Source organism: Tachyglossus aculeatus, chromosome 4, assembly GCF_015852505.1.
Source record: "Tachyglossus aculeatus isolate mTacAcu1 chromosome 4, mTacAcu1.pri, whole genome shotgun sequence".
Lineage (NCBI taxonomy): Eukaryota > Metazoa > Chordata > Mammalia > Monotremata > Tachyglossidae > Tachyglossus > Tachyglossus aculeatus.
Window position 1 is genome coordinate 127,565,141 of NC_052069.1, and position 14,317 is coordinate 127,579,457.

Here is a 14,317-nt window from a genome sequence, read left to right on the forward strand (position 1 = left end):
CAAACAAATGGCAGAGAATGTTTTAGAACACAGGTCCTCTGACTCTCAGGCCTATGCTCTAGCCATTAGGCCATGCTGCTTCTCACTTCTTAAATGTGGACTTTAATATTTATCAAATACAAACTCTGTCCAACTAGTTGGAAACGACTTCTCTGTTTTTCAGACTTATGCCAACAGCAGATAGTTGATGGGTCAGTGTGATGTCACTAAGAACTGACGTCATGAATTAAAGACCAAGATTTATCTCATGATTATTGGTGAGATTTGTGTTCTCTCATGAGAAACAGCATAGCCTCGTGGAAAGAAGACAGGCCTCGGAGTCAGAGGACCTTGGTTCTAATGTCAGCTCTGCTACTTTAATCAATCAATCAATTGTATTTATTGAGCACCTAACTTGTGCAGAGCACTGTTCTAAGTGATTGGGAGAGGATAAAATAACATATAACAACACTGTCCCTGCTCACAGTGATCTTACAGACTGGACTGGGAGACACTTATCTGCTGTGTGACCTTAGGCAAGTCACTTTACTTTCCTGGGCCTCAATTTTCTCATCTGTAAAATGTGGATCAAATTCTACTCCCTCCTACTGAGGCTGTGAGCCCCATGTTGGGTAAGGACAGTGTCCCACTATCTATCCTGATGCTGATTCATTCATTCATTCAAAATTTACTGAGCACTGTACTAAGTGCTTTGGAGAGTACAATATAACAATTAACAGACACAATCCCTGCCCACAATTAGCTTAGAGTCTAGAGGGAGAGATGGACATTAATATAAATAAATATATTATAGATATGTACATAACTGCTGTGGAGTTGGGAGGGGGGATGAATAAAGGGAGCAAGTCAAGAAGACACAGAAAAGTCAGAAAAGAGGAAAGGAGGGCTTAGTCAGTGCATGGCACTCAGACAGTAAGCTTGTTATGGGCAGGGAATGTGCCTGCTAATTCTGTTGTACTGAGCTCTTCCAAGCACTTAGTACGGTGATCTTCATATAGTAAGCACTTAATAAATACTACTGATTGATTGCTAGTACATGCTCAACAAGTACCATAATTATCATTCTAGTGAGCAACATGACTATGAGGTCATCCAAGTAAGACGTTTTTCCAGGATGAGCATTTCTGCATTTTTATGGTTAATATGTGCACCCTCATCAGACTTATCATGAAGCTATTCTCAGGCCCTACGGAATTTACAGACAGAAAAGTCTCCACCTCCTGAGAAGTTTTCCATTTAGTCGGGAGAAGAGATAAGAAGGTGGGAGGATTCCTTCTTGGGATACGTGGTCCATTTCGTCACAGAAAATGATTCAGATTTTAAAAATTAGTTTGGGGCTTTTTATGGTATTTGTTAAGTACTTACTATGTGCCAGGCACTGTACTGAGTGCTGGGGTAGATACAAGCTAATCAGGTTGGAAACAGTTGCTGTCCCACATGGGACTCAAGGTATGTGTCTTTGAACCCTTTGAACCCAGGAGAGCCATTCTGTTGGTGCCCTTCCCTGAGGGAAGTGTCAGTGCTTAGCTGAGCCAAAGAGAAGGACTGAGGAGAAAGTAGGGCAGCCAGGTTGGACAGGAAGACCTTCGGCCATCTTGGAGGTGAGAGGTTGTGGGCTGTGACCTGGAAAGCAGGAGATGGGGACAGCTCATCCTTTCATTCAATTGTATTCAATGAGCACTTATTGTGTGCAGAACACTGTACTAAGCTCTTGGAAAGTGCAATACAAAAAATAAAGAGAGACAATCCCTGCCCACAATGAGCTCACAGTCGTGCTGTGGCCCGAGATAATCAGGTTGGACACAGTTTCTGTCCCACATGGAGCTCACAGTCTTCATTCCCATTTTATAGATGAGGGAACTGAGGCACAGAGTAGTGAAGTGACTTGCTCAAGGTCACAGCAGACAAGTGGTGGAGCCAGGTTTGGAACTCAGGTCCTTCTTATTCCCAGGCCAGTGTTCTATCCACTAGGACACACTGCTTCTCGATACGGTCTACTCTGTTATATTTTACTCTCCCAAGTGCTTAGCACAGTTATCTGCATACAGTAAGTGCTCAAAAACAATGATTGATTGATTTGAAGGTGTGGGGAAGTCAAGCTGTCTTTGATGGTGTGGTGGTCTGGGGATTCTTTACGAGAAGGGAGAGGGGTAGAGTTGAAAACTTGAGTGGTCTAGTGGAGAGAGCCCAGGCTGGGAACCAGGGGGACCTGGATTCTAATCCCAGCTCTGCCACGTGCCTGCCTGCAAGTCACATAACATCTCTCAGCCTCAGTTAGGTCAACTGTAAAATGGTAATACCTGTTCTCGCTCTTACTTAGACCATGAGCCTCCTGCAGGACAGGGACTGAGTTCCAACCTAATTAACTTGAACCTATCTCTGCATCAGTGTTTCACGCATAGTAAGGACTTAACAAGTACCATAAGAAAAGACACTCTGGGCTCCCAGAGAGAACTCTTCTGCATGCAGGACTCCACTACGGTATCCCGATGATGAGCCAAGCTATCTTGGCACCAGTGCCCGTTTAGCAAATTTCACACTTACTGTGCCCTGAGTCATTCAGTGAGAAAGTCGCGGATCTCTAAGCCAAGTGCGAGCGGAGGGAAATGAGGAAATCTTGGCAGGACTTCAGTGGACAGTCAGCTCAGCGTAACTTCCAGGGTCCCAGGCAGCTTGCCCTCATCAGCTCTGTATGCTTTAAGGCTCTCACAAGGCTGTGGTTTTCCTCAGACAGGATGGTATGGCCCGTTATCGAAAATTCCTCCGGTTACCGGAAAACAGTGACTGATTTACTGCTCTTGACGTAGAATTTCAGTGTGAAACTTGGCTGGGAGATCGTCCCTGTGTGGGGACCCAGAATTAGGGGAAGTGGCATGGCCAAGTGGTAGAAATCTGGTCTAGGAGTCAGAGGGCCCAGTTTCAAATGCAAGGTGTGCTACCAGCTTGTCGTGTGACTGTGGCTAAATCGCTAAACCTTTTTGTACCTAACAGTAATAATAATGGTATTTGTTAGGTGCTTACTATATGCCAAGCACTGTACTAAGCACTGGGGTGGATACAAACAAATGTGGTTGGACACAGTCCCTGTCCCAGGTGGGGCTCACTTCTCAATCCCCATTTTACAGATGAGGGAACTGAGGAACTGGGAAGTGAAGTGACTTGGCCAAGGTCACACAGCAGACATGTGGTGGAGCTGGGATTAGAACTCATGACCTTCTGACCCCCAGACCCTTGCTCTATCCACTAGACCATGCCTGCTTCTCTGTACTAAGTACTGGGGGAGATATAAGATAATTAGGCTGTACTATGGGAAACAGCATGGAAATGGCATTAATAATACCCGCCTTCTCTACCCTCCTTATAGGGTTCTTGTAAGAGCTGAAATGAACTAATTAATGTGAGAGTGCTTTGGGACTAAAAACATCCTAGAAAAACAAGGTATTAGGTATTGATGCAGTTATCATTCCCCTTATATAGCTAACAGACCACCACTCTTCTCACCTTCAAAGTCCTATTGAGATCGCTCTCCTCTAGGAAGCCGTCACAAATTAACCTCTCATCCCTGACCCTATCTACCCTTCCCTCTAGTGGAAAGAGCACCGGCCTGGGGGTCAGAGGACCTGGGTTCTAATTCCAGACTCCACGTACCTGCTGTATGACTTTGGGCAAGTCATTTCACTTCTCAGCAAAATAGAAGAGAGTAGGAAATGAGGTCTTAGTCAGGCCTTAGTCAGGGAAGGCCTCTTAGAAGAGATGTGCCTTCAGTAAGACTTTGAAGGTAGGGAGGCCTGTCAGATAAGAGGAGGGAGCACATATACTAAAATTGGAACGATACAGAGAAGATTAGCATGGCCCCTGCGCAAGGATGACACGCAAATTCGTGAAGCGTTCCATATTTTTAATATGTTTGGTTTTGTTCTCTGTCTCCCCCTTCTAGACTGTGAGCCCACTGTTGCGTAGGGACTGTCTCTATATGCTGCCAACTTGTACTTCCCAAGCACTTAGTACAGTGCTCTGCACACAGTAAGCACTCAATAAATATGATTGATTGATTGAGGGAGGACATTGCAGGCCAGAGGAAGGACATGGGTGGGAGATCAACAGCGAGAGAGAAAAGATCGAGGTACAGTTGACGTTAGAGGTTGACATTAGAGGAGCGAAGTGTGCGGGCTGGGCTGTAGTAGGAGAGCAGCGAGGTGAGGTAGGAGGGTAAAAGGCGATCAAGTGCTTTAAAGCCGATGGTGAGGAGTTCTTTTTGATATGGAGGTGGATGGTTAACCACTGGAAATTCTTGTAGAGTGGGGAAACATGGACTTAACATTTTTGTAGAAAAGTGACCCAGGCAGCTGGGTGAAGAATGGTCTAAAGTGGGGAGAGAAACTCACTTAAGGGTTTGAAACAAAAGTTGTCGTATTTGTTGAGTGCTGAGGCAGATAATCAGGTCAGAAAGAATCCCCTTCCCAAATGGGATTCACAGGCTAAGTAGGAGGGAGAACAGTTATTGAATCCCCATTCTACAGTGAGGAAACTGAGGCATGGAGAAGTGAAGTGACTTGCCCAAGGTCAGAGAGCAGGTAAGTGGCAGAGGCACTACTACTGTCAGTAGGCAGTGGCACTGGAACTCAGGATCTGTGCTCTTTCCGCTTGGCTGCACTCCTTCCCCACTAAGCATTAAGTCAGTTCTTTCACTGGTGGATTATCTGGAGGTGGGGGGTACTTTCTTGCTCAGCAATTCATCAATCCATGCTATTTACTGAGTTCTTTCAGTGTGCAGAGCATTGTAATAAGCACTTGGGAGAGTTCAGTGCAATAGAGATCAAAGATACAATCTCTACCCTCAAGGAGTGCAGTCTAGTTCAGAAGACAGATCTTAATTAAGGTTAGGGGAAGTAGCCAGACACCACAGAGGCTTACTGACTTGGAAGCAATTTGGCCTGGGAATCAGAAGGAGCTGGGTTCTGATCCCAGCTCTGCCACTTGCCTGTTGTGTGACCTTGGGCAAGTCGCCTCACTCCCCGGTGCCTCAGTTTCTTCATTGAGAAATGGGAGATTCGATCCTTGTTCTCTACTCTACCTGTGACTGCAAGCCCTGTAAGGGGCAGGGACTTGGCCTGATCTTAGAATAGTGTTTTGCATATAGTAAGTGCTTAACAAATGCCATCATTATTATTATCTGCCAAGCATGTGGCCCATAGTAAAGCATTTCACAGATGCTAGTCTTGTTAAAACCTTGGCTTGGAGCTTGAGTACCATTAATGCCACACAAGGTCAATGCCCTGAAGTCAATGAGGGAAATTCAACCTACGATCCCCCCACTTCATTCTCCCACTGACTGAGGGGTGATGGATCTCAGCATTTTTTAAAATGATATTTGTTAAGCATTTACTACGTACCAGGCACTGTACTAAGCGCTGGGTAGATATAAGCTAATCATGTTAGACATAGTCCACGTCCCACAGGGGGCGCACAGTGTTAATCCCCATTTTCCAGATGAGGAAACTGAGGCACAGGATGGCCATCTCTGATATTCTCATCAAAATTATATCATCATCATCCCCATTTTCATCATAAACATCACCACCATCTTCAACTTCATCATGACAATCTCCACGGCAGATTCTGTTTCTTCTAGTGTTTCTTTCTGATTTCTTCTAGACTTAATCAATTGACCGATGGTATTTATTGAGAGTTCACGGTGTGCAAAGCACTGTACTAAGCACTTGGGAGAGTACAATATTACAGTGTTGGAAGACATGTTTCCTTTCCCACAATTAGCTTACTATCTGGAGGGGGAGACAAACTTCAGTATAAATCAATAAATGATAAATATGTATATAAATGATGTGGGGTTGTGGGAGGGGTGAATAAAGAGAGAAAATCCAAGTACAATAAGATTTCATCGTAGACATCCTTTAGGTCCTGGTAAAGCTTGTACTGTCTTTGCTAATAGATGTTTCTTAGAATGGCTCACTCTTTTCAAGAAAGTGCTATGATATGAGTTAAATCCAGTCTAGCAAATATAATTCCTTTTAAGATTGATTTCATAGGATCCATCATTATCCTTACAGAGTCATTTTAATAATGGGATGTTATAATATGCACAGATCCTAATATGGAGGCCTTGAGTTCTAATCCTGACCCTGTCACTTGCCTGCTGTGTGACCTTGGGCAAGTCACTTTGCTGCTCTGTGCCCCAGTTTTCCCACCTATAAAACAGGGATTCAATGTTGTTCTTCCTCCAATTTAGATTGTGAGCTCCATGTGGGACTGGGACTGTATATCCTACCTGATTTTCTTGGTAGTAACCCAGCACTTAGTACAGTGGTTGGCAAATACTAAGCCAAATAGGATGGGAAACAGTGTTACCTAGTGGAAAGGTCACAGGCCTGGGAGTACAGAGAACCTAGTTTCTAATCCCAACCCCGCCATTTACCTGCTGTGTTACCATGGGCAAGTCATTTCACTTCTCTGTATCTCAGTTCCCCTGTTCTACTGCTTACTTAGATTGTGAGCCCCATGCAGGACAGGGCTTGAGTCCAATCTAATTCACTTTTACTACCCCAACACTTAGAACAGTGTTTCACATATAATAATCACTTAACAAATACCATCAGAAAGTCTCAAAAGCAAGGATTAAAAAGTAGTGACTTCAAGAAGTCAAAATACTTCCATAGTGGAGTGTGGCTAAGAAGTATGGGGTGAGGGCCAAAGGGGAGAAGACCTAGCATCAGGGTTGAGTGGACGACGAAGGCAAAACCCAGGAGAAAAGGTACCAATCTGTCAATCATTCATTCATTCATTCAATTATATTTATTGAGCGCTCACTGTGTGCAGAGCACTGTACTAAGCATGTGGAAAGTACAATTTGGCAACAGATAGAGACAATCCCTACCCAACAATGGGCTCACAGTCTAGAAGGGAGAGACAGACAACAAAACAAAACAAGTAAACAGTGAGCACTTACTTTGTGCAGAGCCCTGGACTTTGGAAAAGTCCAAAAATGGTAATTGTGGTATTTGTCAAGCACTTACTATACGCCAAGCACTGTACTAAGCGCTGGGGTAAACACAAAATGAGATGGTCCTGTGTGAGGCTCACTCTCCCATATGCTTAGTACAGTGCGCTACACCCTGTAAGCGCTCAATAAATATGATGAGTTGTTTGATTAATCAATTGCCATCAGAATTAAATTCACCCAAGTGGAGTGTAAGTAATTATCCAGAAAATTTCTATGATGAAAATACAGATTTCACCATCATTACTGCTACTATTTCTAATAATTATGCATTGAGAAGCACTGTGGCCTAGTGGAAAGAGGACAGGCCTGGGAATCAGTGTTGTACCCCAATGCTTAGTACAATGCCTGGCACCTAGTGAGTGCTTAACAAGTACCAGAAAAAAAATTCTCAGCCCAAGTACTTCAGGAGAAGTTTTCAGTGTGTCCTTTCACATTTCTCAGCAATTGTTTTTCTAGGTCATTTTTCCTTACCAGTTACTTAGTCCCAATCAGGGATGTATAAAAGGCAAGTGTCATATAAAAGAATTTCTATCTATAGCTACATCACCTATACACTTCAGCTCTCACCTCAAAAGCACTGGGGGGACTCACCGCCCTGCCCCAAAACGTATGTACATACCTTTAATGCCTTTGCTTCCACCTACTTGTAATTTACTTTAGCGTCCGTCTCCCCAGCTAGATTGTAAACTGCTTGAAGGCAGGAATGGGGTCTACTAACTCAATTGTATACTCTCCCAAATACTTCATACAATGCTCTGAATTCAGTACATGGTCAATAAATAATGAATGCTTGGTCGATTGATTGATTCTACCATGCTGTACATTGGCTAGAAATAATGCCTTTTATCATTAAGAGCCTCAAGAAGAATAAAGACAAAATTCTCCACTATTTCTTCCTGGAAGCCTGGAAACGATTGGGAGTTAGATGACATGGGTTCTAATCCCAGCTCCACTGCTTGCCTGCTGTGTCACATTGGGCAAGTCACTTCACTTCTCTGTGCCTCAGTTCCTTCATCTGCAAAATGGGGATTCAATACCTGTTCTCATTCCTACTCAGACTGTGAGCCCCATGTGGGACCTGATTATATTGCATCTACCCCAGAGCTTAGTACAATGCTTGACAAATAATAAGCACTTAACAAATAACCCAGTTAAGTACATTTTCTGTATGGGGCTCATAGTCTTAATCACCATTTTACAGATGAGACAACTGAGGTACAGAAGAGTGAAGTGACTTACCCAAGACCACATAGCAGACATGTGGTGGAGCTGAATTAGAACCCAGGTCCTTTAGTCTCCCAAGCCTTGTGCTCTTTCCACTAGGCCACACTGCTTCTCATGGATAGATGGATGGAGGGAAGCAGTGTGGCCTAAAGGATAGACCATGGGCCTGGGAATCAGAGGACCCTGGGTTCTAATCCCAGCTCTGCCAATTGTGGGCTGTGTGACTTTGGGCAAGTCACTTAATTTCTCTCTGCCTCAGTTTCCTCTCCTGTAAAATGGGGACTCAGTACCTCAGACTGTGAGCCCCATGCAAGACAGGAATTGTGTCCAACCTAATGAACATGAACCTACCCCAGTGTTTAGAACAGTGTTTGACACATGTTAAACACGTAACATGTACCATAAAAAAAGGAATGTTAGCAAATGAATGATTGAATCAAACACATTCGGACCATCTAAGAAATCATTCCAGTAGAAATACACATTGGTTTTCATCTTTACGTTATTTTACAAATTACTATGAATTCCTTGTCTCTATTCTCAGATGCTTTTACTTTACCACTTCCAAGAAGGACAAAGCACTTGGAAATTCAAGCCAAAGAGAAAAAGGTTACTGTTTTAAAATATAAATTTTCCCTTATTTTTTTTTAATTTCATGGGCAGGCAGTTATTACCCCCAAATGTTTTCTCTTTCCAGCTTTTTTAGCCAGGGACTTAAGAGTGTGGTGCCTCGGGGTCGAAGAGTAAAGCAATAAAAGATCCTTACATGTGAAACAATATGTGTGCTGACATGTACATCCAAATGTGTGCTATCTGCCTGACCTCCAAGTGGTGTATATTTTGACTGATTACCACAGCTAGCTGTTCCCAGACCCCACTGAACCTGGGTCAGAACTTAAACCAGACTCTGCCACCTAAAATAAACACTGAATTTGTGAGCTCAGAGTTAGCTTTCCTGTGAAAAGTTCATCTGTGTTCAGCTGTTGAGATCAATGGGCTGAGTGGTCATTCTGTGAGGATTCCTCTTCCATTAATCACACTCCAGTCAGCGGCTCGGAAAACCAATACAAGGCTGAGGGTCTGTTAAGTCAGAGTGAGCTGGAGGTTTGGGCGATCCACTCAAAGAGGAATTATGTCTGCCCATCTCCCAATTCGAGGGTGAATGCTTTGAGACCAGAGACCATATCTTTTATTCATATTGTACATTCCCTCCATCAATCAGTGGTATTTATTCAATCAATCAATGGCATTTATTGAGCACTTACTATATGTAGAATACTAGTCTAAGTATTTGGGAGAGTACAAGAGAAGAAGCATGTCCATTTCCTCCCAGAATGAGCTTACAGTCTTGGGAGGTGGGGCGTGGGGGCAGACATTAATATAAATGAATAAGTCATTTATGATAAATAATTTACAGATATGTACATAAGTGCCTTGGGATTGGGAATGGGGGAGGATATCAAATGTTCAAATGTCCAATTGTTGAGCATTTACTCTGTGCAGGGCACTGGAGTAAGCACTTAGGAGAGTACAAAACAAAGTTGGTGCACATGTTCCCAGATGACGAGTTAATAATCTAGAGGGTTCACCTATAGTCAATCAATCAATCAATGGCATTTACTGAGCCCTTACTTTGTGCAGAGTACTGTACTAAGTGGTTGGAGAGTACAGTACAACAGAATTGGTAGCCATGTTCCCCGCCCACAATGAGTATATAGCCTATAAGGACTGTCTATAGTTAGTCAATCAATCAATCAATCAATCAATCAATGGTTTTATTGAGCGTTTACTGTGTGCAACTAAGGGCCTGGGAGAGTACAGGATAACTGAGTTGGCAAACACGTTTCCTGCTCCCATTCAATCAATCAAGCAGAAGAAGCAGTGTGGCTCAGTGGAAAGAGCCCGGGCTTTGGAGTCAGAGGTCATGGGTTCAAATCCTGGCTCCGCCAATTGTCAGCTGTGTGACATTGGGCAAGTCACTTAACTTCTCTGTGCCTCAGTTACCTCATCTGTAAAATGGGGATGAAGACTGTGAGCCCCCTGTGGGACAACCTGATCACCTTGTAACCTCCCCAGCACTTAGAACAGTGCTTTGCACATAGTAAGCACTTAATAAATGTCATTATTATTATTATTATTGATCAATCACAATTATTGAGCACTTTACCGTGTGCAGGGCACTGTACTAAGTGGTTGGGAGAGCACAACACAACAATATGACAGACACATTGCCTGCCCAAATACAGCTTATAGTCAAGAGGGGGAGACAGACATTAGTATGCATAAATAAATTATGGATACAGACATAAGTGCTGTTAGTCTGGGAGAGGAGTGGACGGTGAATAAAGGGAGCAAGTCAGAGTGATGCAGAAGGGCGTGGGAGAAGAGGAAAGGAGGGCTTAGTCAGAGAACGCCTCTTGGAGGAGATAGGCCTTCTAAAGGCTTTGATGGTGGGAAGAGTAATCATCAGTTCAATATGGAAAAGAAGGGAATTGCATAACAGAAGCAGGAGGTGGGTGAGATGTCAGTTGTAAGATAGATGAGATGGAGGTACAGTGAGTAGGTTGGCATTAGCAGCGTGGCTCAGGGGAAAGAGCACGGGCTTTGGAGTCAGAGGTCATGGGTTCAAACCCTGACTCCGCCGCTTGTCAGCTGTGTGACTTTGGGCGAGTCACTTAACTTCTCTGTGCCTCAGTTCCCTCATCTGTAAAATGGGGATTAAGACTCTGAGCCCCTGTGGGACAACCTGATAACCTTGTAACTTCCCCAGCACTTAGAACAGTGCTTTGCACATAGTAAGTACTTAATGAATGCTATTATTATTATTATTATTATTATTATTATTATTATCAGAGCAAAGTGTGAGGGTGGGATTGTAGTAGGAGAGTTGTGAGGTGAAGTAGCAGGGGTGAGGTGATTGAGTGCTTTAAAGCCAATGGCAAGGAGTTTCTGTTTGATGCAAATGTGGATGAGAAACCCCTGGAGGTTCTTGAGGAGTGGGAAAACATGGCCTGAACATTTTTCCCAGACTGATCCCCCTTTCTCCTCTCCTCCTCCCCATCCCCCCATCCCTACCTCCTTCCGCTCCCCACAGCACTTGTATATATTTGTACAGAATTATTACTCTATTTATTTTACTTGTACATATCTACTATTCTATTTATTTTGTTAATGATGTGCATATAGCTTTAATTATATTTGTTCTGATGATTTTGACACATGTCTACATGTTTTGTTTTGTTGACTGTCTCCCCCTTCTAGACTGTGAGCCTGTTGTTGGGTAGGGACCATCTCTATATGTTGCCGACTTGTACTTCCCAAGTGCTTAGTACAGTACTCTGCACACAGTAAGCGCTCAATACGATTGAATGAATGAATGAATTTTTGTAGAAAAATGATCTGGGCAGCAGAGTGAAGTATGGACTAGAGTGGGGAGAGACAGGAGGCAGGGAAGTCAGCAAGGTAAGATAGGATAAGTGCTTGGATTAATGTAGTAATGTAGAGAAAAGGACATATTTTATCGATGTTGCGAAGATTGAACCAACAAGATTTAGTGATAGATTGAACATGTGGGTTGAATGAGAGAGATGAATCAAGAATAATGTCTAGATCATAGGCCTGTGCGACAGGAAAGATTGGTGGTGCTGTCTATAGCGATGTGCAATGAACACTTACTGTGTGCACAGCACTGTACCAGACTAGATTGTAAATTCTGGTCTGTCAGCTCATTCTTCTAGACCTTAAACTCCTTCTGGGCAGGGAACATATTTGCCAACTCTGTAATATTATACTCTCCCAAGAGCTTAGTGCAGTGCTCCGCACACCATAAGCACCAAATACATTCATTCATTCATTCAACTGTATTTATTGAGTGCTTATGGTGTGCAGAGCACTGTGTGCAGAGAATAAATATCCCTGACTGATTGACTATAGATGGTCCTCTTATATTGTAAATTCATTGTGGGCAGAGAATGTGTTTGCTAATTCTGTTGTATTGCACTCCCCAAGCACTTAGCCCAGTGCTTTGCACATAGTAAATGCTCAATAAATACCATCGATTGATTGATTATAGACTGTCCCTGTAGCCTGTAAGCTCACTATGGGCAGGGAACATATCTGCTAATTCTGTTGTATACTACTCTCCCATGTGCTTAGTGATAATAATAATAATAATTATGGTAATAATAATAATAATTGTGGTATTTGTCAGTGCTTACTACGTGCTAGGAACTGTACTAATGCTGAGATGGATACATGATTGTAAGCTCATTGTTCTTGAATGTAAACTCATTGAGGGCAGGAAATGTGTCTGTTTATTGTTATATTGTACTCTTCCAAGCGCTTAATACATGCTCTGCACACACTAATTACTCAATAAATTTGTTTGAATGAATGAATGAATATATGATAACCAGGTTGGGCACAGCCCATGTCCCATAAGGGAATCACAATTTTACTCCCCATTTTACAGGTGATGAATTGAGGACCAGAGAAGTTAAGTGATATGCCCACATCTTTATACTGTCTTAGAGTTTTGTTTCACCTCTCTCTGTATGTTACACAGCAGGCATTTAATATTATTACCACTATTACTGGCATCACTTGAGCATTAAGGGGCCAACAGGTCTCATCTTGACAGTTTAAACTGGATAAATAACAGAATCAACTACATTTTTAAATCATGGGCATGCAGAAATGCCAACAAAAAACAGGAATTGAAATACATTTTTATAATTATAATTTTTAGATTTTTTTTAAGTGGGGAGGGTGGGAGTTCCTCTATATATACTCAAAAGTAGAGGGGATGCATGGAGAAGCAGCGTGGTGTAGTGGATAGAGCATGGGCCTGGGAGTAGGAAGAACCTGAGTTCTAATCCTGGCTCTGCCACTGTCTACTGTGTGAATTTGGGCAAGTCACTTCAATTATCTGTGCCTCATTTTCCTCATTTGAAAAATGGGGGGTAAGACTGTGAAACCTATATGGGACAGGGACTGTGTCCAACCTGATTAAGTTGTATATAACCCAGCACTTAGTAAGTGCTTAGCAAAATACCAAAAAAAAAGGGAAAAAAAAGAGGCTACCCTCGGCATCATATCTAATACGCTCAACAGTCCTGAAATTGGAAGGATGGTTATGAATTTGGGGATGTCATTCCATCACCTGAAATGCCTGAGGTGGGGTCCATTCATTGGTGCCAATTCCTCAATTTGGGTGCTAGAGCAAGATGAGAAAAGGGAATTTGGGAGGAGAGTAAGGAAGACAGGACTTGAGAACCACAGGCAAGCTACGGAGAGCTGACAGGAAGACCCGGTTTAGAATTTTTTTCCCCGCTGTGCTCAGTACTCTTTGGCCCAGTTGGGTCTCAGGATGAAGAGGGTGGGGAATCCTCCATGGGGGCAAACAAGCAAACAAGCAGCAGAGCAGGAATTAGACCCCAGGTCCTGATGACCCCCAGACCTGAGGTCTATCCACTGTATACTACACTGCTTCTCGTGGGTTCTCTGCACATAGTAAGTGCTCAGTAAATACCATTGAATGATGGATTCCCATGAATCTTGGCAGTGTCTTATAAAATAAGTCAGGACAGGTATTATTGTCCCCATTTTATGGATGAGTAAACTGAGTAAACTGAGGCCTGGAGGAACGCATTAATTTGCCCAAGACCAACTCTGAGATCCACCCACTTCATACCAGAAATATCGCTGCACTTTCAGATTTGCCCAATCACATCTTTGTGATCATCTATTAATTGTTTGTGCATCAGGGGGACTGCAGTGAGGATATCAAATATCATGTGTAGATGGCAGTAAATTTCCAGCACTGAGAGGATTTGCATAGAAATTTGAACTGCTATTAAGAGAGCTGAATCCATTCCAGAGAAAATGATGAATCACTTCAAGTGCCATAAGACAGAAACAAAAGGCACAGCTAGCTTTTACCAGTGTAGGCTACCTGTTTACCCACTGTTAAATTTTTTCAAACAAAATAATAACAATAATTGTGTTCGTTAAGGATTTACTATGTGTTGAGCATTGCACTGAGTGCTGGGGTAGATCAATCAATCAATCAATGGC

At 42.9% G+C, this 14,317-nt stretch overlaps 1 long non-coding RNA gene and 1 other non-coding gene across 2 annotated transcripts in view; one reads left to right on the forward strand and one right to left on the reverse strand.

Annotated features, from left to right (window-relative positions):
• Window positions 1-14,317, reverse strand: part of LOC119927229 — a 307,572-nt gene that overhangs the window by 24,005 nt on the left and 269,250 nt on the right. The window lies entirely within an intron of this gene.
• On the forward strand, window positions 3,791-3,900 carry LOC119927949. The gene has a single exon (XR_005450913.1). It is a non-coding gene; the product is annotated as a U6 spliceosomal RNA (small nuclear RNA).